The 25,694-nt window shown below is 35.6% G+C and overlaps 1 long non-coding RNA gene across 3 annotated transcripts; it reads right to left on the reverse strand.

Annotated features, from left to right (window-relative positions):
* Positions 1-1,675: 1,675 nt before the first annotated feature.
* Positions 1,676-24,123, reverse strand: LOC137818850 (uncharacterized). Of its 3 annotated transcripts, XR_011082156.2 has the most exons (4): positions 23,957-24,093; positions 23,748-23,852; positions 3,471-4,181; positions 2,772-3,318 (listed from the first exon to the last, which is right to left on the reverse strand). It is a non-coding gene; the product is annotated as an uncharacterized LOC137818850 (long non-coding RNA). The 3 variants fall into 3 exon arrangements; XR_011082153.2 differs by lacking the exons at positions 2,772-3,318; positions 3,471-4,181 and adding an exon at positions 1,676-2,584; XR_011082155.2 differs by lacking the exons at positions 2,772-3,318; positions 3,471-4,181 and adding an exon at positions 22,473-22,605 and having other exon boundaries at positions 23,957-24,123.
* Between the last annotated feature and the right edge of the window lie 1,571 nt (positions 24,124-25,694).

Raw genomic sequence — 25,694 nt, forward strand, 5'->3', positions numbered from 1 at the left:
ACAATCAAGCGACATTACATATAGCAGCAAACCCAGTATTTCATGAACGCACAAAACATATTGAGATAGACCACCACATTGTGCGAGAAAAATTACAAGTCGGGATAATTAGTCCTTCATATGTACTGACACAGTACCAGGTCACAAATATTTTTACGAAGGCACTGGGCAAGAAATATTTTTTGACGCTACGACACAAGTTGGGGTTCATGATCTTCACCTGCCAACTTAAGGGGTATTAAGAAAATAATAATTATCAAATAATACGCAATTATTGTACGATATTGTACACAATTATATGCAATTAATTTAATAATGATCTTCGTCACTCACGCCATCCAAACACTCCTTAACGTCTCTAAATGTCTTCCTCCACTCACTCATTGTGTCTCTTCACGATGCCTTAGGCAAGGTCCTTGCGCAAGATGTTTGCGCTCCCGATCCTCTCCTGCCCTAAGCCGCCTCTATCAAGGATGACAATGCGGTGATTGCCGCCAATAACCCCGAAGAATATCCAGTCATTGTCGAATCTAGAGTTGGAGACGACACTCTTGGCGTCATTCTCTCCCCTAAAACTGTGGCTTACGTTACTACCAGAGGTTTTCCTTTTCCTATTTTCATTCTCCTCATTTGAGGTTTTCAAGAAAAAGTTGTAGAATAAGTTAAGCTTTTCTCACAATTGCATTTCAGTTTTTGAAGAAGTTATATTCTAGAGTTTAAAGTTAATTTAATGAAAGTTAGGTGGATTAATTGATATTGAGAAAGTTGCAATAGTGTTGACATCTAAGAAAGGCTTGGTGCTTCAGAAATTGGCTTGCTTGCTTGTAGAGCCAACAACTGGGCATCTGAGTCGTGGTTAGGTATTGTTATGTTCTACTAGGATCCTATGACTAGTGATACTAGTTTATGAAAAATGTTTAGCATAACATTAATGGCAAGAGTGTTGCCCATCTCGACACCTCTACCTAAAGCACTAAACATGTCAAGACTAGTGAAATTGACCATGTCCATTTATAAATAAAGGTGGGAAAGAACATGCGATAAGAGAGAAGAGGGAGTGAGGGATGTAGTAGTGAGATAAAAAAAAAAGGAAACAATGATAGAAATCAATCTGGCGCCGATTATTTCTTAAGAACCCTTAGGGTTTTGTTCCATTTAAAGGAGGATTAAATACAAATGTGTTGAAAATGAAACTTCGATGCCTCCAAATCCATAAAGACAGCTTGAAGATCTTGTTGTTGTGTTTAGGGTTTCGTTCTAAGTTGTTTAGAATTTGCAAGATCCACTCCTAATCAATTCACAACTAAAACAATTTGTTTTTTAAAAAAGAAAAAGGTTTTCCAAAGCTAAGTGAAAAACAACCTGTTGATTTCTCGTTTTAATCAGTTGTTTTTCCTCAGCCTGTGAAAGGTCTTTTGAAATGTTTTGGTTTTGGTTAACTTTGTAAGAATTGATGGCTTAAACAAGAGGGGGGGGGAGGTGAACTGTTTATCAAATATTTTCGCAAAGATTGATCAAGAATGAAGCTTTAACACAATTCACAGATAAAGCAATCAAGGAAAGCAATCAAATAATGATTAAGAAACTGTTTGCAGAATTTCAATCGGTTTGGTTGTTTATAGCAGCAACAAAAGCAGAATTAAAACAAACAGTTATAAGGAGTGAGAGAGAGAGATTTACACAACCAATTTTATACTGGTTCACTCAACCTTTAGCAACATCCAGTTCCCAGAACAACCACTGGGTTCCAGTAGTAACCACTCACAGATTACAACAACACAACCACAAAGAGGTGACCTTGAAAACCACAAGACCCACTCACCCTCTTTGCAACCACACACCTCACGTCAAAACACCCTATGACTTACAAGATTTCACACACATTTACAAGTTTATAAAAGTACAATCACAAGAATAATGAAAGGAATAGAAACCACATGAGATTACAGAAATCAGGAAGCTCTTATGATCAAACCTTGTACCAATGCACAGCTAAATAGCGATCTTGCAAAACTTCTTTCAAATCAATCTCAATCTCACTTTGTTTGATATAAAACTTGTGTTTTTTGTTTTGAAAGAAAAACTATATTTATAGCACACTAAACTAGCCATTCTAGGCAGCATTTATTGCCAAAATAGTTTTGATTCACATCCAAAACAGATTAACAAGTTTTTTAAAGAGTTGTTATGAAGTGTTACAATCAATCGGTTGAAAAGTCGTTTTAACCGGTTGAATTGGTTAGGAAATTACATAACCAAGTCAAAAATAGTTTAAAAACCTTCAAACAAGCCAAATGACAAACAACCGATTATTTCAATAATTCAACCGATTGTTTTTCTCTTTGCTTAGAAAAAAACTTTTCCTTAACAAAACAGATTGATCAAGCTTGTGCAAGGGACTAGGAAAGATCTTACAAAGATTCTAAACACCCTAGACTAAACCCAAAATAAAGAGCAGCACAGCTTCAAGCTTCATCATGGATTTGAAACATCAAAGCTCCCATGTTCAACAATCTCCCCATATTTGATGGAGACAAATTCTTGGGATGCTCTTTGGAATGTTCTTACTTAGAATCTGTACAACCTGCATTCATAAGCAAAGAGAGACATATAGGATAATCTATTCCAATCAAACAAGTACCACAAACCAATTCCCACTAGGTGATTTTCAGAGAGGAAAATCAACCAAATCAATGTGAGAAACCAGTCAAACATACAAAGGTGCAACACAGATAAACAATTGGTTATTTCGCAATAATAACCGGTTGAAATTTTGTATCAGAGTTGTATCAGTTTTAAAATTTCAATCATGAACCAGTTATAGCAATGTTCAAAAGCATTAATAGTGCAGATAATAAGAACATTACATATCCCAACACTTCTCCCCCTATTTGTCTTCACAAATAGACAAAAGGAAGGATAAAAAATAGTATAAAAAAAACGAAATTGTTCAAAAACTTAAACCAACAATTAAAAAGAAGGATTGTTCTTTCTTTCAAACTGTAACTCTAGAAGCTAATTCTGAACCTCTTCTATTTTTTCATCCAGGTTTGAAAAACGTGAATCCATATGATTGAACCTTGACTCACAAATCATGAAGATTCCTTTGATTTTCAGCAAATGCGTCCATGCGGTTGATCATTAACCTTTCAAAAGGAGACATTAAAGTCAACCTTTCTCCCATGTAACCATCACTAGGACCAGCCTCTTGAGTCTCAGTAGCAGGTTCCTCTTGAGTTGTTGCATCTTCAAGTTCATCACCAACATTGGTTCCACTAGGGCCAGCTTGGTCACCATCTTTGCTAACCCATCTCCCACCTATTTTAGTAAATCCCATTTTGTTTAGGGATCCACTGTTAATCTCACTTGAGGGCTTGATAATTTTAGCCAACTCCTCTTTAATATCCACTTCAAAATAGTGTAGAAATTTAGAGATTAAAATTGCATAGGGATAGTGGAAGTCACTTAACCTTATGGATTTTTGCATATGGTCCTTGATGGTGTGGATCCAATTGATCTTCACTTTATTCATAATGCAGTAGATCAGCAACAGGTCTTCCTCAGAGACAGTGAAGTGATTGCTCTCCCTTGGTGTGATGATCCATGACACAATGAAAGTTATGAGCCTTTCATCAAGTTTTAGCCTTCTAACTGAAAAATTTCTTATTTTGGAGAGGGGATTCTTGAGACAATTCTTGTAGAATTGCATTTTTTTGAATTCTTCAACTACCCCTATATTCCCTCTGTTGATTCATACCCCAGAGAACTTCAATCCAGTCACAACAGTCCATGCATCATTGGTGATAACCATGTCTACACCCTTAACATTAGAGACAAGTTAGTCACCATTGAATTAAAGGTTAGTATAAAATACCTTCACCAAGTCTGGATAAATGTTTCCAGTGAGCTCAAAAAATCTCTTCAATCTTTTCTCCTTGAGGAGGCTTCTCACAACAGTCAAATTTTGTTGCTTCATCCAAGTGAAGGAGACAAGCTTGGGTATGCTGACAATTTTCCTACTTGTTTCATGTAGGTATTTGTTGATGAGTTCAGATTCTCCTGAGAACCATCCTTCCAGCTTCCCACCACTCCTTAAAGCTCTTGTTTTCATCCTTTTAGAAGATGGAGGAGTTGTAGCCATAACTCAAATCAAAGAAGAACTTAGCACACTACATAGAAAACTTAGAGCAGAGGAAAAAATAAGAACAACAGATTGTTTGTGTGAAAACAGCAGCTAATTGCATCACATATATAGCATAAACCTTTGGTCAAAGTTGGTATTATGTGTGTTGTTTTCAAAAAAGAAAAAAGAATCAAATCTGAACTATAAAGCAGTTTGTGTCAGTCATAACAGAAAGTACAGAAAATCACATGTTGATTTGACCAAACTTTAAAAGCAGTTTTAATTTCCAAGATTAGGAGGAATCTGATTCATAAAGAACATTTATTGCAGAGATATTTTGTATTCAAAGATGTAATTAAGACATTGTTGACCACAAACATGACTGAGTTGAATAGAATAACAAATCAGAGTTCAAAAATTAAAAACAAATTTTCCCAGTGCTGACAGAGTGAAAACAATCGATTGTTTCGAAGAAACAATCGGTTGAATTTCTGCACTAATGAAAAAATTTGAGAAAATCAAATTTTTAACAGCCATGCTATATACAAGAATCCAGGTTTATAAGGCACACAAATTTGTATAAAAAAACAGAAGGAATACAAGCTAATCATAATCCAAGTATAGGCATAGAGAAAAATTCAGGATTGGATTTAGAAACTAATGTTCAAGAATGAGAAGAACAAATAATTATCCTTCATATTTAAGGTACACAAATGTAAGAAATACATAGTATCAGGACAAGACATTGTCTTTCCAATAAATCTTCTTGAAATCCTGATCTTTACTAATCCTTCAAATGGAATCAAGAATCTGCAAAACAAAGCTTGTTAAATCACAAGACTTGATCCCTTAAAGAACTTGGAACCTTTTGTGTTAGACTTATCCTTGGAACCATCAAAACATCTTGGAATCCATTTAAAGATCCCTTTAGGAACAAAAGACTTTCTAAACTTGCAGAACCTAACTGAATGACCTTTCTTCATGCAATTGAAATTTGTAACAACCGGTTGAATCGACCTTTTAACCGATTGTTTTTCTGGTACAGATGAAAAAGGTTTTGAAATTCCATTTCCTTTGCTTTGTGGATAAAAACCTGAACCTGATTTTCCAAAAACACAATTTTGAGATGCAAGAACATCTTCAAAGTTGGATTTTCCAATTGTAAGTTTATCCATGGTTTTCAAAAGATAATGAAATTTTTTGTTGATTCTATAGATAGAAAATCTGAGAAGTCATCACAAACAGTTCTTTCATACCTTTGTTTGAAACTAATACCATTTTCTCTGAAAGTGAAAAAGATCATATTGACAGTGTTGCTAAAAATATCATTGTTTCTGCTCTTGATTCTAATGAGTTTCTTAGAGTTTCAAAGTGTGTTTCAGCTAAAGATATGTGGGACACTCTTGAAAGAATTCATAAAGATTCAAGAAATGCTTGGCTGGACAATGACAAGTTCTCTTCTGGATCATCCTCTGCAGCTTCCAAAATAAACTTATGTCTGATGGCAAAAGAAGATTCTGCATCAAACAGTGTAAGTACATCCTCATCTGCCAAATGTGATAGTTATTATCAACTTCTTGAGGCTTTTAAAGAGGCTCATGAAGAAGCTCATAAATTAACCTTTTCAAATAATTCGTTGAAAAGTAAAAACAACTGGTTGAAAATTATAGTCAAGGTCTTGGAAAAAGATTTGAACAACTCAAAAACTGATTTTGAAAACATAGAAATGATTTATCAAAATTCTTCTTGCAAGTGTGAATCTAGTTTTTGCAAAAATTGTGAATCTCTTCAAAAGAATGGTTTTATCTTGTGAAAATTGTGAATAGAATTTCAAAAGGAAAATCCAACTTTGAAAATGTCTTAGCATCTCAAAATTGCGTTTTTGAAAAATTTGGTATGGGTTTTAACCCACAAAGCAAGAACAGTGGCATTTCAAAACCTTTTTCAACCATTACTGAAAATTAACCGATTGAAAAGTCGAAACAACCTGTTCTTTCTTGTTTCTATTGTGTGAGAAATGGTCATTCTGTTAGGTTTTGCAAAATTCGCAAATTTTCTGTTCCTAAAGGTATTCTAAAGTGGGTTCCCAAGAATCGTAAGGTTCCTAACAATCGAATTAACATCTATGGACCCAAATTTATTAGGGGACCAGATCTTGCCACCTGATTTTAATTTTTGTAGAATTTCTTGATAAAAAAACCAGCTCTTATGGTACTTGGACAATGGCTGCTCCAAGCACATGACTGGAGATGTATCAAAGTTTGTCAACATCATTCTTAAGCAAGAAGGCCAAGTGACCTATGAGGATAATAATAAAGGAAAGATCCTTTGAAAATGTACTATTGGTAATGAAAACAGTTTTCTGATTCATGATGTCTTCTATGTGGAAGGTCTCAAGCACAACCTTCTCAGCATAAGTCAGCTTTGTGATAGAGGATATCAAGTCACATTCAAAACTAACTCCTGTGAGATTCGTCTACCAAATTCAAATGAAGTGTTGTTGGTTGGTAAAAGAATTAATAATGTCTATCTATTTGATATTTCAAATTCCACATCCATTGGTTGTCTTTTGACCAAACATGAAGAATCATGGTTTTGGCACAGAAGAATTGCACACATTCATATGCATCATCTGAACAAATTAATTTCAAATGATCTTGTTATTGGCTTACCCAAACTCAAGTTTGAGAAGGATCATGTGTGTGAAGCTTGTCAAAAGGGGAAACAAACAAAATGGTCTTTTAAACTAAAAAACATAGTTTCCACCTCAAAACCCCTTGAGCTTCTACATATGGATCTGTTTGGTCCTTCAAGAACTATGAGCCTTAGAGGGAATTATTATGCTCTTTTTGTGGTTGATGAATTTTCCAGGTTTACATGGACAATGTTTCTCCATTCAAAAAGTGAGGCCTACATCTGCATTTAAAAAGCTAGCCAAAAGGCTACAAAACTCCTACTGCAGCAACATTGGTTCCATTAGGAGTGATCACGGTGGAGAATTCCAAAATGAGAAGTTTAGCGCCTTCTGTGATAAGTTGGGCATCTTTCACAATTTATTTGCACCAAGGACACCTCATCAGAATCGTGTAGTGGAAAGGAAGAACAGATTGCTTGAGGAGCTGGCAAGAAAAATCTTGAATAAATCCTCCTTACCAAATACTTTTGGACAGATGTAGTCAGTACAACATGTTATGTAATAAATCGTGTTCTTATCAGGCCCATTCTGAAAAAGACTCCATATGAATTAATCAATGTAAGGAAGCCTCACATAAGACATCTAAAGTTATTTGGGTGTAAATGCTAAATTCTAAACAATTGTAAAGACAATCTTGGTAAGTTTGACGAAAAAGTCGATAATGGTATTTTTCTTGGTTACTCCTTAACTAGTCATGCCTATAGAGTTTATAATAAGAGACTTATGACTGTAGAGGAATATGTACATACTGTGAAACAACCGATTGAAAATTTGCAACAGTGTGAACTTCCTAAAGAGTGAAGGATTCCCAGAGATCTCTCAGTACAAAACATCATTGGGCAAATTAATAAAGGTGTATCTACAAGGAGGACGGTATCAAACTTCTGCAACCATATGGCTTTTGTCTCCAAAGTTGAACCCAAGTCAATCAATGAAGCACTCAAGGATGAACATTGGATAGTTGTTATGCATGAGGAACTTAACCAATTTGTAAGGAATGATGTGTAGCTTCTAGTTTTAGAACAAATCAGATGAATCTCATAGAAACAAAGTGGGTATTAAGAAACAAGTTAGATGATATAGGGGTAATCACAAGCAACAAGGCAAGACTTGTTACAAAAGGGTACAATCAAGAAGAAGGAATAGACTATGACGAAACTTTCGCACCAGTGGCAAGATTAGAGGTTGTGAGATTATTGCTAGCCTTTGCCTGTATGAATGGTTTCAAGTTGTTCCAAATGGACGTGAAAATTGCTTTCCTAAATGGGATTGTAAATGAGGAAATCTTTGTTTCACAACCAACCGGGTTTGAAGACTATCTATATTCCAATCATGTATACAAATTCAAAAAAATCTTTGTATGGTCTCAAGGAAGCACCTAGACAGTGGTATGAAAGGTAAAGTAACTTTCTTTTATCTCACAACTATGAAAGAGGGAAGATTGACAAAACCATTTTTATTAAAAAGTCAAATTATGTTGTTATCTTAATACAAATATATGTTAATGATATTATTTTTGGATCAACTAATGATAGACTGTGTGAAGAATTTGTGACAGCATTGCAGGGGGAGTTCGAGATGTCGATGATGGGAGAAATCTCCTTCTTTATTGAATTGCAGGTCAAGCAATCCAAAGAGGGCATCTTCTTAAATCAATCAAAGTATTGCAAGGAGATACTCAAACGATTTGAAATGCAGAATTGCAAAGAAGCCTCAACACCAATGCCTACCGACTGCTATATGGATGCTGATGCAAGTGAAGTTATTGTTGATCAAACAACATATAGGGGGTTAATAGGATCCTTGCTTTATCTTACAGCTAGCAGCCCAGACATAATGTTTGTTTTGTGCCTTTGTGGTAGATTCCAGTCAAATCCAAAGGAATCACATCTCAAAGTTGTTAAAAGGATTCTAAAATATTTGAAGGGAACATCTACTTTTGGACTATGGTATTCCTCTCATTCCCCTATACAACTTGTTGGGTATTCTGATTCTAAATTTGTAGGTTGCAAGCTAGATAGGAAGAGTACTAGTGGAACCTGTCATCTTCTTGGCTCAAGTTTGACATCATGGCAGAGCAAGAAGAAAGCCTGTGTAGCCCTCTCCACTGTTGAAGCAGAGTACATAGCTGAAATGAGCTGTTGTGCTCAAATTTTGTGGATCAAGCAATAGTTTGAGGACTTTGGGTTGAAAGTAAACAAGGTTCCTTTATTTTATGACAATACAAGTGCAATCAACCTAACAAAAAATCAAGTTCAGCACTCAAGAACCAAACACATTGAGATTCGGCATCACTTTATTCATGATCATGTAAATAATGGTGATTGTGAGGTACAATTCATTGCCACTGAAAGACGGCTTGCAGACATCTTCACCAAACCTCTATCCGAGGACAGGTTTTTCTCATTAAGGAATGAGTTAGGAATCATTGATTCACAAGATTTACCTTAATCTGTGCTATTTTTATCCCTTCTTACACTCTATTTGTGAAGACAAATAAGGGAAAAAGTGGCTTTGAGGTTGTAATCATCTAATTCTGCACTTATTATGTTGATAACTGCTAAACTTTGATGATTTTAACTAGTTAATCCTGTTTTTTAACAGGTTGTTTTTCTGCTGCTACATGCATGTGTGTGTAATTGGTTTTCACACTAATTTGGTTTATGTTCCTCTTTGAAAATCACCCAGTGGAAACTGGTTATGTGATACTTGATATATCTGGAATAGATTATCTCTTGTATTTGCATCTTTTTGTGATTGCAAGTTGTGCCAGATTCTAAACAGAACTTCCAAAGCAACCCCGGGATTTTTCTTCAAATAGGGGGAGAATGTTGAAAATGAAGTTTTGATGCCTCCAAATCCATGAAAACAACTTGAAGATCTTGTTGATGTGTTCAGGGTTTCATTCTAGGTTGTTTAGAATTTGCTAGATCCACTCCTAATCAATTCACAACTGAATCAATCTGGTTTTTTAAAAATAAAAATGTTTTGCAAAGCTAAGTGAAAAACAACCTGTTGATTTCTCGTTTTAATTGGTTGTTTTTGCTCAGCCTGTGAAAGGTCTTTTGAAATGTTTTGATTTTGGTTGACTTAACTGTCAAACCAATTCAACTAGTTAAATCGACATTTCAACCGGTTGATTTTTGAATTTCTTAACAGCTTTTCATCAAATTCTTAAATTTGTTTTCAGTTATTTACAAACTGTTTTGGCTCATGATTAACTTATTAAAATGACTAGTTTGATGAGCTATAAAACTATGATTACCCTTCTTATTTGAAAAACACACAACAAGTGATTCATAAAAGATTTTGTGAAAGTTTGGATTCAAGGAAGCAAGATTGCCTTGAGTTGTGCTTTGGTTAAAGAGTGGATTAAGAGCAACTGTGATTTCCTGTAATCAAGTGTAATTTTTTCCATATTCTCTTGTAATTGTTCTTTAGTTTGAATTCTTGTAAACTGTGTATTTGTAAGGTCAGATGGTTGTTCAGACTGTGTGTAAAGTCAAAGAGGGTGTGTGTTCTTGAGTGGTCAAGATCACCTCTTTGAGGTTGTGATGTGTTGTAATCTGTTGTTGGTTACCTGGTGAATTACCAGTGGTTTTCTGGGGACTAGATGTAGCTCTGGTAAAGAGTGAACCAGTATAATTATTTGTGTGATATTCTCTCTCTCACTCATTTAAAATCTGTTTGACTTGTGATTTCATCTCTCCTGCCACAAATAATCGGTTAAATTGTATTTTCAACCAATTGCTTTTATGATAGCAGTTTCAACAAATTTTTTTTCTTGGATGATCTTATTCTTTAATCTGTAAATCAACATCAATCTTCATTCTTAACCAGTATTTGTGAAAATTTTACTTAAACAATTCACCTCCCCCTCTTGTTAAGGCCACTAATTCTTACAAGTTGATCATAGGAAGCAAACCAAACTAAACATATTGGGTTTCTATTTTTGCTTTTTTGCTTTTGTATTTAAAGTTAAAAAGAGTTTTCATTTATTTGTTTAATCTCTAAAATATCCATAATATATTTTATGTATTTCGTAAACATTAGGGGTAATTGACCAAGTGATAACTGACTAATGCCATTGCCAAGGAAAGAGGAATGGTTTACATTTTTTTTTGGTTCTCTTCCCAAACCATAACCTCTCACCGACTCACACCTCCCTCTATTACATTCTCAACATCATCAAAACCTACCCCAAACTACACTAAATTTCCCATCACTTTACCCTATTTCTTCACTTCAATTCAATTTATCATAACTCTGTTACTGAGAGTATTATCATCATTCTAATTTTCACATTGTTCCTCTTAAAACTACAAATGTTTTGTTCCTCCTCTTTCCTACTTTACATGCAACAACTACACTCTTTGGTTTTTAAGTATGTTTGAGACTTTCCACTATAGTAACTTCAGTTATTAGTTTATCAGAGACTTTTGTTCAAGTCATGTATAAATATTGTGTCGGAACTTGGGTCCTGCAGTGAGGAAGGAAAAAGCCACGGGTTGTGTGATTTCCACGAAAGCAGTGAGGAGATGAGAGGAGCAGGGGCTCGGCGCCAACCTCTAGCTCCAGTGGGATCAAGTGTTGGTCCAATGCCTGCGGATGGTCTACGAGCTCAAGGATGCTTAGATGGTACAATATCAGATTTTGTTCACAAAGGGGGCTGGGAAAAAGATGGGTGATGAACATATATTTATTCACACACAATAACCTTAATTATAGATTATTGGACTATAATAATAAATAAATCCATTTTTTAATTAATATTCTTATAATTGGGTTTATTTGGGCCTTAACTATTATTTTTGTTAATTTTGTGTTTTTAAAGTAAATTATCCGGAGGAAGCATCTACCTTTGTTGCAAAAGTACAAGTTGCTTCTTGAACCAAAACAGGAAACAAATTATGAGGAGAAGAAAGAGAAAATAAAATCTACAATATCTCAGAAACAGAATTGGAAGCAAATCTTCTGCAAAATACAAGAATTCTGCAAAGTTGGAAACTTGGAAACTGTTAACAAAATATAAACTAGAATATTTTCCCAAGATCCTTGGAGTAGAAAAATCTATAAAAGGACACAAGCATCAAGGAGAAAAGGGGGAGCTTCATAGGGTTTTCTTAGTTTATTTTCTTCTTTGTAATTATTTTGGTTTGCCTCCGCATGGAAGGCTAAACCTTTTTGGTTGATTATTTTGTAATTCCCCATTGAGTTCTGAGGTTTTGTTCAATAAAAGTTTCGATTTTTAATTCTCTATAGCAGTTGTTTTAATAGTCTGATCTCCTGGAAAACTAGTTTTTGTGAGAGGTTGTACTTGAACGCATGATTGAGAGTCTTCCTTATCTTAAACTTTGGTTTCTTAGTTAGTTCGCATTGTTCTAATTAATTTCTTGGGCGCATGATTCAAGAGAGAGGAGATAAGCATTCTCATGGAGTATATGCATGGAACAAAGTAGGTATTGATTAATCTAGTAGACGCATATTTTGCCAGTGAGTTTCAGTTGAATTAGATTGGCGCATGTTCAATCTGGTTTAACTCTGTTGGAGGATTGAGAAAAGATTAATCTTTAAAGAACCTATGAAGAATTCAATGGTGAAAGAACTTGGGGATCAACCGCTTTTTTGTTGTTGTTTCAAATCTCTTTTATATTTCCTGCATAACTATCTCAATCCCTTTTTTATTATTATTGTTATTGTTAACTTTTATTGCTTGCAGATATTCTAAACATTGATCTACTGATTTTACTATTGGATTCGTTGGGAGACGACTTGGGGTCATCTGCCACAATTATACTATCATTTATCTAGTGTTAGACAAGTCTACGCCAGAATCATATTAATGTGATAGCAAAACGACAGGCTATCAATGGGTCTCTTAGGGATAGTTCTACAATGATGAAGTTCGCGCACATTAACGGAGAAGAGGCAGTGGCTGTGGGAAGCATCTCTCGTACTCTTCCACACCAATGCAAAGTGAAAGGTTTGTGGGAGTTGGGAGAAATAAGTTTCCAACCAAGGATGAAAGCAAATTCAAGTGTGGGTTCAGTGTTAGGTGGGAACTCTTTTCTATCCAGGTTAAACAACAGTCCAGTATCCATCTCTGATGGGAGGATTACCAATTGTAATATCTGATTCTGGAAAACAGGAGCTAATGAGGACCCGATCAGTTTGTGGGAGCTTGGCAAACAAATAGGCCTCACATGTCACGGGAATGGGAAAGAGGTAGTCAAAGAGTTCTAATGTTTGGAAAAGATTACGAGGTCATGAGGATTTATGAGGAGGGCACCAAGAATGGTTTCTTATTATAATTGTAAACCTGCACATAAAAGGCTTAGGAGGGGGCACCAAAGCTAGATATCTTAGACAAATTATAGTTTGTGAGGGTGCTGAATTTGTATGTATTCAAGAGACAAAAACAAACATGTTCTCGGATGCCAGATGTTACTCTTTGTGGGGGGATAATAAGGTTGGGTGGATCAATAACATTGGAGATAATGGAGTTGGTAGTGTGCTATCAATGTGGCATAAATATGCCTTCTGTAATGAAAGGCATATTATGGGAAATGGGTATATAGCAATCTCCGACCAACATCTGTTATCAATGAATAGATGTGTTATGGTTAATGTCTACACTTCGTGTAACTTGGGTGAAAATAGGGATTTATGAGAGGATTTGACTAACACCAAAATGGCACACCAAGGCATGGCGTGGTGCCTATGCGGTGACTTTAATGCAGTCAAGAATGTTAACGAAAGGAAAGGTGTTAGTGAAAGGGTAGCTTTATCAAATGAAATAATTGGTTTCAATGGGTTCATAGACAAAAATATTTTGTTGGATTTGCCTATTATTGGCAAGAAGTTCACATGGTTCAAATCAAATGGATCAGCTAAGAGCAGGTTGGATAGAGTGCTTGTAAACGATGAGTGGCTACATAATTGGTTGGGGTGTAAACAGTGTGTCCAACAGTGGGTAGTGTCTCATCATTATGCTTTAGTGGTGAAGTCTATGGTAAAAGACTGAAGCCCTAAACTGTTCAAAACTATTGATGCATGGCACATAGAGAAGGGGATTCAAGGAGCTAGTGAAAGAGAAATGGATGTTGTACTCTACACAAGGGAATGACTTGATCAAACTCAGAGTTAAGTTGAAGATGCTGAAGAACGACCTAAAACTCTGGAACAGGGATGTGTTTGGTAATCTTGACTTAAAAAAGAGCAGAATCCTGAATAGAATAGAAAAACTTGATTGCCAAGATGCAGATGGCGAACTGGAGGGAAGTGCTAGGATGGAAAGAATGGAACTCATTAGCCAGATGAGGGTGACAAATAAAAAGATAGAATCTCTCACTAGTCAAAAGGCGAGAGTAAATTGGCTAAAGCATGGGGAGTCACGTTCAAGATACTATCACTCAATTCTAAGGTGGAGAAGACTTAGGAATGACATCAAAGGAGTTGAGTTTGGAGGTCAGTAGTGCGAGGAGCCTGAAGTTATTAAAAAAGAAGCGAAAAAACTATTCCAAGACAGATTTGTGGCTACTAAAGACGTTGGGGTTAGAATAATGTGATTCCACTAGCCATATAGAGAATGATTCTTGACATTCTTAGGAATCACCTTGAGCTGGACATTATAGAGGCACTTTTTCTTAGAGTTGGATCATTGTTCTAAGACAAGAACTCACCAAAAACTAGTACCAAATCCCAAACTCATTTGGATGAACCAAATATTGTCAAATTGAATCAACAAAGAGATTAAAACTGGAATTGACCGAACAGAATTGAACAATTGATCAAATGAACCGAACCAAAACAGAAATTAAAAACAAAAACAGAACATAGTGCTGGAAAATAGAAAAACCGAAACTAAACAACTCAAGAACACAAGGCAACATGAACAATTGAAGAAGAAGAAAGGAAGGAGAAGAGAATGCTCATGAAGATTGAAGGAGGATGGATGATCTCGCCACTAGAAGTGTGGAATGCTCCTAGATGAGAGTGAAGCCGCCACTTGAGGACTCCATTGATCCATCAAGATAAGACTAGAGAAGAAGGCTCCAAAAGCTCTCCAAAGGTCACTCAAAATTTGAGTAGAGTTTTCTTAGATTAATTCCAATCTGAATTTTACAAAGGAAGCACCTCTATTTATAGCCTAAGGTGCTGAAAAAATAGGTGGGAAATTTCAAATAAACTCATTTGAAATTCCCACCAAAAACAAGTCACATGGGAGGTGTGACCTTTTTCTACTATGACACCTCCCAAAAACTACACCTACACCTATCTACTAATACACCCCCCTCCTAAAGCTCCTAACTAAAGCCTAAAAGATGCTAAAACAAAAGAGGTTTCTAATGTTTCCCTCTAAGCACCTTCAACTAAAGAAATTACAAAAAGAGAAAATAAATGTCCTCTAGCTCCCAAAGCTTTGAACATGCTTCTTGTAATCCTTTGAGGTGGACTTTGACCTCCATGGGCGTCCTCCATTTGTGTCTCCACCTCTTCTTGATCTTGTGGATTGGCCTCCATGTCCTCTTGAGCTTGATCTCCATCATAGAATAAGTGCGGTTGAGTTTAAAACCCTCTCTATGGAAGAAAATCTTAGCCTTATTGTTGAATTCACTGAGGAAGAAGTGCGGGAAGCGGTGTGGCAATGTGATAGCTCAAAGAGTCTTGGTCCAGATGGATAAACTTTAAATTCATCAAGAAAAGTTTGGATGTTATGAAAAATGCCATTGTAGCAACGGTGGCACAATTCCATGATTCACGTAGCATACCAAAAGGATGTAATGCCTTGTTTATAGCCTTGGTCCCTAAAGTTAGTGACTCTTCGAAGCTTGATCGGTATAGACCAATCTCCTTAGTGGGTTCTCTATATAAAATCATATTGAAGGTGTTGTCTTATAGAATCAAGTCTGTTCTACCATCAGTGATAAATGAGAGTCAGTCGGCCTTCCTGATGGATAGAGGGATGTTGGATAACGTACTTATGGCGAATGAAGTGGTAGAGGAGCTCAGGAGGAATGGGAGAAGTGGACTATGTCAAAAGGTGGACTATGAAAAGGCGTACGACTTGGTCAGGTGGGATTTTCTTTATCAAATGATGCAGAGGTTGGGGTTTCACTATAAGTGGATTTCATGGATCAGAGGGTGATTGGTTTCTACTTCGGTCTCGGTGTTGGTTAATGGAAGATCTACTGAAGAATTTAAACTGACGAGAGGGTTGAGGCAAGGTGATCCTCTAGCGCCATTCTTGTTTATCATAGTAGTTGAAGGCCTTGCTGAGTTAGCCAGACAAGCTATAAAGGCAAATGTGCTATCAGGCTTGAAGATTGGTAGGAATGTGATAGAGGTGTGCATGCTTCAATTTGTTAATGATACATTTTTTCTATGTGAAGACTCCTATAGAAATGTAATCACTATGAAGGCTATTTTGAGGGGCTATGAACTCGCATCAAGCCTGAAGGTTAATTTCCATAAGTCGAAGGTTGTAGGCATAAATGTTGAAAGGAACGTCCTGGATCTCTACGCTAAGATCTTGAATTGTACGCAGATGTTGATTCCTTTCAAGTATTTAGGGCTTGAAGTGGGTGGTAACCCTAGGAGGAAAAGGTTCTAGGAGCCAATCCTGAGCAAACTTAAAGCAAGACTCAGTGCGTGGAAAGGGAGATTCCTGTCATTGGCAGGAAGAATTTGTTTAATAAAATCTATCCTTTCAGTTTTTCCTCTCTTCTATCTATCATTCTATAAAAAGTTGGAATTTGTATGTAAAAGTATCACCAGCATCCAAAGGATGTTCTTGTGGGGGTGGGGGAAGGAAGAAAGAACAATATCATGGGTAATATGGGAGGATGTGTGTAAACCTAAAGAGGAATGCGGGTTGGGTGTTAAAGACATTAGAAAGTTTAACCAAGCTCTTCTGGCTAAATGTAGGTGTCGTTTACTAACTGAAGAGAAAGGGAAATGGAGAGATTTGTTGGTGTTTAAATATGGCTCGACTGCTGATAATAGTAGTACGCCAGTGAAGCTTCAATCATGATGGTGGAGGGACCTGTCTAAAGTCTGTCGCGAGGGAGGAGGTGATGGATGGTTTCAGGAAATTACATGTTGGAAATTAGGAGTTGGCGATAAGGTTAGATTTTCGGAGGATATGTGGGTTGGGAATTTGAACCTTAAAAAAATATTCCCTAGGTTGCATTTGTTAGAATTAATGACCTTAACAAGAGGGGATGAATTGTTTATGGAAAGTTTTTCCCCTAAACCCTAAACCCTAATGAAGATTAATGATGATTTACATATCAAAGAATCAAATCAACCAAGAAAACAAATTGATTAAAAACTGTTATCAGAAAAATAATCGGTTGAATATACGATTTAATCGATTGTTTATGGCAGCAGAGATAAAATCACAAGTCAAACAATTTTTAAATGAGTGAGAGAGAGAGAAGATCACAGAGACAATTACATTGCTTCACTCCTTACAAGAGTTACATCCAGCCCCTAGAAAACCATTGGGTATTCCACTAGGTAATCAACAACAAATTACAACACACCACAACCTCAAAGAGGTGATCTTGACCACTCAAGAACACACTCCCTCTTTGACTTCTTACACACAGTCAGAACAACCCTTTGACTTTACATATACACAAATTACAAGTATTAAAACTGAAAAACAATTACAAGAGAATATGGAACAAATTACACTTGATTACAGGAAATCATAGTTGCTTCTAATCCACTTTTTAACCAAAGCACAACCTAAGGCAATCTTGCTTTCTTGAATCCAAACTTTCACAAAGTGTATTTTGAATCACTTTTCTCTCTACTCAAATAGGGAGGGTAATCCCAACTTTATATCTCTTCAAACTAGTCGTTATAAGCAGTTAAACATGAGCCAAAACAGTTTGAAAACAACTGAAAACAGATGTAACAGATTTATGAAAACTTGTTAAGAAATTCAAAAATCAACCGGTTGAAATATCGATTTAACCGGTTGAAATATCGATTTAACCGGTTGAAATATCGATTTAACCGGTTGAAATATCGATTTAACCGGTTGAAATATCGATTTAACCGGTTGAAATATCGATTTAACCGGTTGAAATATCGATTTAACCGGTTGAAATATCGATTTAACCGGTTGAATTGGTTTGACAGTTTAAGTCAACCAAAGTCAAAGCAGTTCAAAAAACCCTTCACACAGACTGAGGGAAAAACAACCAATTAAAACGAGAAATCAACAGGTTGTTTTTCACTTAGCTTTCAAAAGCACTTTTCTTTTTAAAACCAGATTGATTCAGTTATGAATTTGATTAAGAGTGGATCTAGAAAATTCTAAACTACCCAGAAGTTATCCTGAAAAATTCATCACAACTCAATGCAGAAGTTATTATATTCTTTGCAATCCAATCAAACTTAGCTTTCCTACTATTTGTCTCGGTCCATTCAGACCAAGGCTTATCAACAAACACATCATCTTCTTTTACTTTTGGAATAAAAGGTTCATTCTTTATAGCATCCCAAATTCCTTTATCTGTAAATTCAATAAAAAAAATCATTCTAACTTTCCAGAATTGATAGTTCACACCACAGAATAAAGGTGGTCTATTGATAGAAGCTCCCTCCCAAAAAGGTAACTTGTCAGCCATTAAAACAGGTTTGAAAAACAGAACTTGAAAAAATTTCAAGAACCTAACTCTTGATGCCAATTGTTAGAATTAATGACCTTAACAAGAAGGGGGTGAATTGTTTAAGGAAAGTTTTTCGCAAATATTGGCTAAGAATGAAGATTAATGATGATTTACATATCAAAGAATCAGATCAGCCAAGAAAACAAATTGATTAAAAATTATTATCAGAAAAACAATAGGTTGAAAATAGGATTTAATCGATTGTTTATGGCAGCAGAGATAAAATCACAAGTCAAACAATTTTTAAGTGAGTGAGAAAGAGAGAAGATCACACAAACAATTATACTGGTTCACTCCTTACCAGAGCTACATTCAGTCCTCACAAAACCACTGGGTATTCCACTAGGTAATCAACAACAGATTACAACACACCACAACCTCAAATAGGTGATCTTGACCACTCAAGAGCACACTCCCTCTTTGACTTCTTACACACACATTCAAAACAACCCCCTGACTTTACAAATACACAGATTACAAGTATTAAAACTGAAAAACAATTACAAGAGAATATGGAACAGATTACACCTGATTACAGGAAATCACAATTGCTACTAATCCACTTTTTAACCAAAGCACAGCCCAAGGCAATCTTGCTTTCTTGAATCCAAACTTTCACAAAATGTATTTTGAATCACTTTTCTCTCTACTCAAATAGGGAGGGTAATCCCAACTTCATACCTCTTCAAACTAGTCGTTATAAGCAACTAAACATGAGCCAAAATAGTTTGAAAACAACAGAAAACATATATAACAGATTTATGAAAATCTGTTAAGAAATTCAAAAATCAACTGGTTGAAATGTCGATTTAATCGGTTGAATTGGTTTGACAGTTTAAGTCAACCAAAGTCAAATCAGTTCAAAAAACCCTTCACACAAGCTGAGGGAAAAACAATCGATTAAAATGAGAAATCAACAGGTTATTTTTCACTTAGCTTTGAAAAACACTTTTCTTTTTAAAACCAAATTGATTCAATTGTGAATTTGATTAAGAGTGGATCTAGCAAATTCTAAACTACCTATAACTAAACCGTAAACTCAGCAACAAAGTCTTCAAGTTGTCTTCATGGATTTGGAGGAATCAAAGCTTCATTTTCAACAGCATTCTTTATCCTTGAACCAAGGAGAAAAGGTAGGTGAGGCTGGCGTGTGGGTAGGATCAGAATGGCGATGGAGTTTAAGGTGGAGACGTGCTAGGTTTGTGTGGGAAACTATTATGGAGGAAGACCTTTTAAGGCTCATATCTCAAACCAATCGGTATAAGGATGTGAAGGACTACCAGGTGTGGAGGAATGAAGAATCAAGAGTGTTCTCAGTGAAATCGGCGTACGATCACTTAGCTAACCCCGTAACTGATCCTTGTAATGACCTCTTCTAGTGTTTTTGGAAGATAAAAGTGCTACCCAACGTGTTGTTTACGACATGGAGGGTCTTGTTGGATAGAATCTCAACAACAATGGTATTAAGTAGGAGAGGAGTGTCAGTGCCTACTCCTTTGTGTGCTATGTGTCAGGACAAGGAGGAGTCAAGTCAACATCTGTTCATAGAATGCATGATTGCACAGAAGGTTTGGGCCACATGTTCCAGATGGATTGGTATTCTATCAGTGCAACACAATGAAGTGAAGTGCCATTTTGTGAATTTTCATCTGGTACAGGTGAATAACAATCAAAACTTGGTGTGGAAAGGTATTTGGGCAGCTATTGTGAGGTGTATTTGGGATCAGGGAAACAACCTTATTTTCAAGCAAGGAACAGTTGATGCAAAATAGATTTTCCAGATTGCGCAACTTAAGTCTTAATTTTGGATGAAGTATAGGACTCCCTTCTTTCAATCACTCCTTCTCGGACTAGGTCCTGAATCCCCTTCCATGTATTAGAAGTTATAGGTAAGGGGAAGGAATACAGGAAGGGCAACACAAAGTAGACCAACCCTATCAATGTTGATGCAGTTCTAAGGTGTTGCAGGAATTAATAGTAGCAGCAGAGGTGTTGAACCCCTCCCCAGGGATCCCCCAGTTTCCATATCATTATGAGGCTGGTGTAGAAGTAGGATGTGGACTTTATGTAGCTCTGCTACTGGTGCGGGTCCAGAAGCATAGTTCTCAGGGTCAGGGTAAGCTATGCAGGTTGTTCTGGCTGCATAATTGACGAAAAGTTTGTGTTAGTGATCTCTTGGTCTATCAGATGTTGGGAGAAAGCCTAAGCAGGCCAATCTATGAGAAGCAAACTTCAGTTTTGAGTGCAACCATGAATCTGAATAATTTAGGTAGTAAAATGCTACTCTTTAGATGCTAACTGCGGTACTCTGACGAATCTTTTATCCATATAGTGCAGGTTGCACAATGATGGAAATAGAATTTTATTTTCATCTAGAAGGATATTTTTAAGGTGCGAAACAGAACAACTATGTAGCTCTTGAGGTAGAAATGTCAAAGGTCTATAGGTTCTGCTTTGTGGACCCGTACGAGAAGAAAATCAAAAGCCTGGATGAGGTATAGCAGGAGACATTAGCTTTATGTGCAGGAAATAGCTATGTCTATGAGTAGAATGGCTTGAGAAGATTTTGTTGCAGCCATTATATAATCATGCAGTTTGGCTCTTGGAGGAAGAATGGTGGGAATAAGGTAGAATGAATGGTGCAGGAAAATAGGCGGGATGATGCAGTTAAGACTGCAAAAGTGCCTCTTTGTTCTTGTAAAGGTTGGCCAGAGTTCATTCCATTACTTGCATTTATGTTGGTGTGTGGTAGAGAATTTTATGAAAGTGCTTCTCTGTTGTATAAGGTGCTGCTACCAACATTGAGATTTTTGCAGTTTCATGCTTAATGCATAAGTTTGAAGGTCTAGGACCTTATTGCTTGGAGGATGCTTAGTCCTTAATTTGTAGTTTTTTTTGGCGATGGCAACTTATTTATGGAAAAGTTGCTAGGATGTTCATTCTTGTATAAAAAATGTATAAATACTGTGTTCGGTAACCTAGTGTACCCAGTGTAGCTTTTGGATTTTTTCCTATGTTATCAAAATGTTACTTTCTTTTTGTTTTGCCTGTTATTGCATACAGGTTGATTGAGTTAGGGTTACTGTATTTTGGTTTGTTATTTTTGTAGTGCAGTTGCGAATAAATGTTTTAGAATTAAATAAAAACATTATTTTTTAGAGATAGGAAAAAAAGAACTTGTTGTTAGGTAAGTTTATTTTGAAGTATGTTTTAAAAATATGTAAAATTATATAATTGATAGAAAATTCAATTCACTGCATTTTTTTTCTCTTTTTTATTCATAGAGAGGAGAGATAAAATAATATTAGTTCAACACAGACTCAGTTTTACCTCATTCGTTAAGTTTATAAAAAATGTAATTTTAACTGCCCAATTCTTAAATTATAAATACTTGATTGGAAGTGTTGATTTTATATAAAATAAATAAGAAATATTAAATAAAATATTTTTTTTAAATATATGTAAGATAAATTTGTTATTAAATTTGTATAAAAAAATCGTACTGACTGGTTATCTAAATTAAATTTAAATAGAAATAACCTATTATGATCCCATTTTTAATTTCAAATATAATTAAATTGAAAATAATTTTTGGAAAGAAACTACTCAAACTACTTTTTTTAAAAAATCAAATGAAAAACAGTTTTTAAACTGTTATCGAATATGACTTCAATAACTAAATATGGAAGGTCCAATTTTTATTTTCTCTCTTAATATTCAACTCATATTTTTGTTCACATTGTCTATAGTTTATTTATTATAAATAATGTCAAGATTTTGGGTTCAACATGGAGAAGAGATGTCAAGTGAGGATAATGTTGGTTATGCATCTAGTAGCCATGGAAGAACGAAACCTATTGATAATGTTGGTTCAGTGACCAATATGGTGTATGATGCATACATGCAAGAAACAGACATAACAAGTCATTATGGTGACATGGACAACAATGATGAATATGTAGAAGAGTCACCTAATGTAGAAGCCCAGAGGTTTTATGATATGTTAGCAACTGCAAATGAACCTATTTATGATGGTGCCACTTAGTCAAAATTATCAATAGCCATCAAACTGCTAGCGGCTAGAACGAATTGGCATACACCTGAAAAATGTTTAGACTATTTCATAAAATTGTTGGTTTATGTAGCTCCCAAAGATAATTTCATACCAAAAAGCTACTATGACGCCAAAAAGGTTGTGTCAAGTCTTGGGTTGAAAGCCCAAAAAATTGATTGTTGTGAGGCTGGGTGCATGTTGTATTACAAGGATGACAACTATTTAATGGAATGCAAATTTTGTCATCTTTCTCAGTATTTTCCTTCTAAGGGTGACAATGGAAGATATAAAAAATTTCAATGAAGAGAATGTTTTATTTGCCAATCATTCCAAGATTACAAAGACTGTATGCATCAATGGAATCTGCTAAGCAAATGAGATGGCATACTCTCATACCTGGCCCAAGTAACCCAACTAATAAAATAGATGTTTACATGCAACCTCTTATTGATGATCTTAACCAATTGTGGAATGAAGGTGTAATGACATATGCCTGAACCTCGTAACGTTGTCCCCTTCTACTATATAGACTCCATTTTATAGTAAAACCACCATAACTAAAACCACCATGTGCATGCCTCTGCACATCTTTTATACCCACTCTCATTCATCATGTGTCCTTGTCCCAACACCACTCTATATATAAACCTTCTCTTATTCACCTTTTTTATTAAACTTTAATTAACTTTACATGTCTTCAACTCAAAATTTACCATCAAAATTAGTTTAATATAATTGTTAAGGTAACTTAACATAATCTCAGCATCCAACTTCCTTCTCCAGCTCCAAAACCAAACCAGCTCCCACACTATACCATTAACCACACCTGACCTTCTTATCAATTTGTGCTAAAAACAGATCCTCCTCTATTTTTATAATATACATGCTGCCTAACATCACAACAGCAATGCTCCTACACCTATTATCAAATAATCTACCAATAACCTATGAATCAACATTTTGTACCAAATAAAGAACTGAAGCACTTAAAACAAAATCATCAGCAGTTTAATCCGAAAATCAAACAGAAATTAATCATTAAAAAAACAAAATAGCAACAAATACTTGAAAAAAACACTAATCCAAGGGTTCAAATGTGAGAGTCACTACGCTACACATCAGTTAAAAATTAAATAAAAATGAAGCGAAAGTGAAAACGAAAATCAAATCAAAAACAAAAAACCTTACCTAATTGTAGGAACAACTTGAAGCTACGCTAGAGATTGACAAATTCTGATCCAACGATGCGGATGAACGAATTGAACAGAGAGTGAAAACCAATTGAACGAGAAACTGAAAACGAGTAAGCCGAAGCGGAGACCGAGAGAGTGAGAAAGAGCAACAAGATTGAAAATGAAGGAGAAGAAGGAAATTGTAGGTGGAAGAAGAAAACTCACTCTGAGAAGGAAGAAAAACAGGAACTGACTGCGTGAGATGGAAGAAGAATGGGTATTGTGCGTGACTATGTGAGATGGAAGAAGAATGGGGACTATGCGTGAAAGAAGAAGAAAACTGTCTAAGGGAAGAAGAAAGTGTGTTAAAATTATTTTAAATTGCAAAGCATAAGCAAATTCACATTTTTTCGTAATAAATATTTTTAAATAAATAATAATCCAATAAATATATTAAGAAAAACTAAAACTGAAAACTTATATTCAAGTTTTTAAAAAAAAAAACTGAAAAAACCATTTATATTATTGTTCTTACAACAAGGACCAAGAACACTAAAATCAGGTTGACAAAATTAACTCTTATACAAATCTTCCGAACTTTGGGATGGACTCTCTCGGTTTCTTCTTGGGCTGGATACTCTGGGCTTCTCCTTACATTGGGTGCTCTAGGCTTCTCCTCAAGGTAGATGCTCTCGACTTCTCTTTCGGCTAAGTGTTCTCGGCTTCTCCTTAACGCAGGTTTCTATTTAATTGGGCCTTATTATAATAATATTTATATTTTGTTTTATTCTTTTATGTATAACCTCTCGGTTATGTCTAGTATTTAGCTTTCGGCTTAACCTCTCGGTTTTAGCCTACCAGTACACTGGCCCTCGAGACATAAAGATTTTTATTTAAGTTTAAAGAAAAGTATTTTTGTGTCTGAATATAATATAATAGTTTTGAAATGTGATTTAATTTGATATTAAATGCCTCGTTTTTCGTGCTTTATTTTGTTGAGACTAAGTGATTTGACGTGAATTTGCTGTTTTAATCGTTAGATGATATATTTTTGAACGGTTTCACATTGTTGCAACGTTTCAAATTCTAGGGTTTGTTTTGGGTTATAAATAGGTCTCTCACTCAACCTTTTATGGTTTTATGTGAGTTTCGTTGCTCTCTGAAAGGAAGTTCGTTTTCAATCTTCATTTGTTTCTTTTAAAGGTAATATGTCTATTTCGAGCTCTTCTTCTGCTACTGATGATTTGAGTGGTTTTTCAAGCGCGGGTGGTGAATCTACTGGCCGAGTGGTTCGAGAAGAAGAACACCCTGAATCAAAGTCTTCTTCTGCTACTCCTTCTTGTATGAATGATTCGAATGGAGCTCCTACTGTTGATGTTCCTCCAGTATTCGAAAGAATTAAGCTTCCGAAAAATCTTCGTTCAGGTTATCAGTGGGTTAATCCTAAGGTTCAAGAGTTCTTTTCTCGGTACCGCTGCTAGCGAGCTTTGTAGTTTCCTTTCCCATTCTCAGATTTATTATTCTGATATTGAGAATGATATTATTTCTTTTCGGCGTGTTGGGAATGTTGATAACGTTTGCCATAGCCGAGAGGGTGATAGCTATGAATTTTTTTATTTTTATGCTTGTTTTTTTAGAGATCTTCATATTCGATTACCTTTGAACAATTTTCAAATGGGCGTTCTTAATTTTCTTAATATTGCTCCTACCCAGCTTCATCCCAATGGTTGGGCGTCAATGCAAGCTTTTAGTATTTTATGTAAATTATTATCACTTTCTCCTAGCCCCACATCTTTCTTGTACTATTATAGCTCTCGGCCTGGTAAACGACCAGGGTGGTTGTCCCTTATCAGTAAACCTAATATTTGTTTTCTTAAACCCTTTACCTCTTCATATAAGGACTTTAAGGGAGAATTTTTCAAAATTCTAATAGAGCCAGAAGGAAGGGATTATTTTTTAACGA

Source organism: Phaseolus vulgaris, chromosome 10, assembly GCF_051622355.1.
Source record: "Phaseolus vulgaris cultivar YP4 chromosome 10, ASM5162235v1, whole genome shotgun sequence".
In the NCBI taxonomy this organism is placed as follows: domain Eukaryota; kingdom Viridiplantae; phylum Streptophyta; class Magnoliopsida; order Fabales; family Fabaceae; genus Phaseolus; species Phaseolus vulgaris.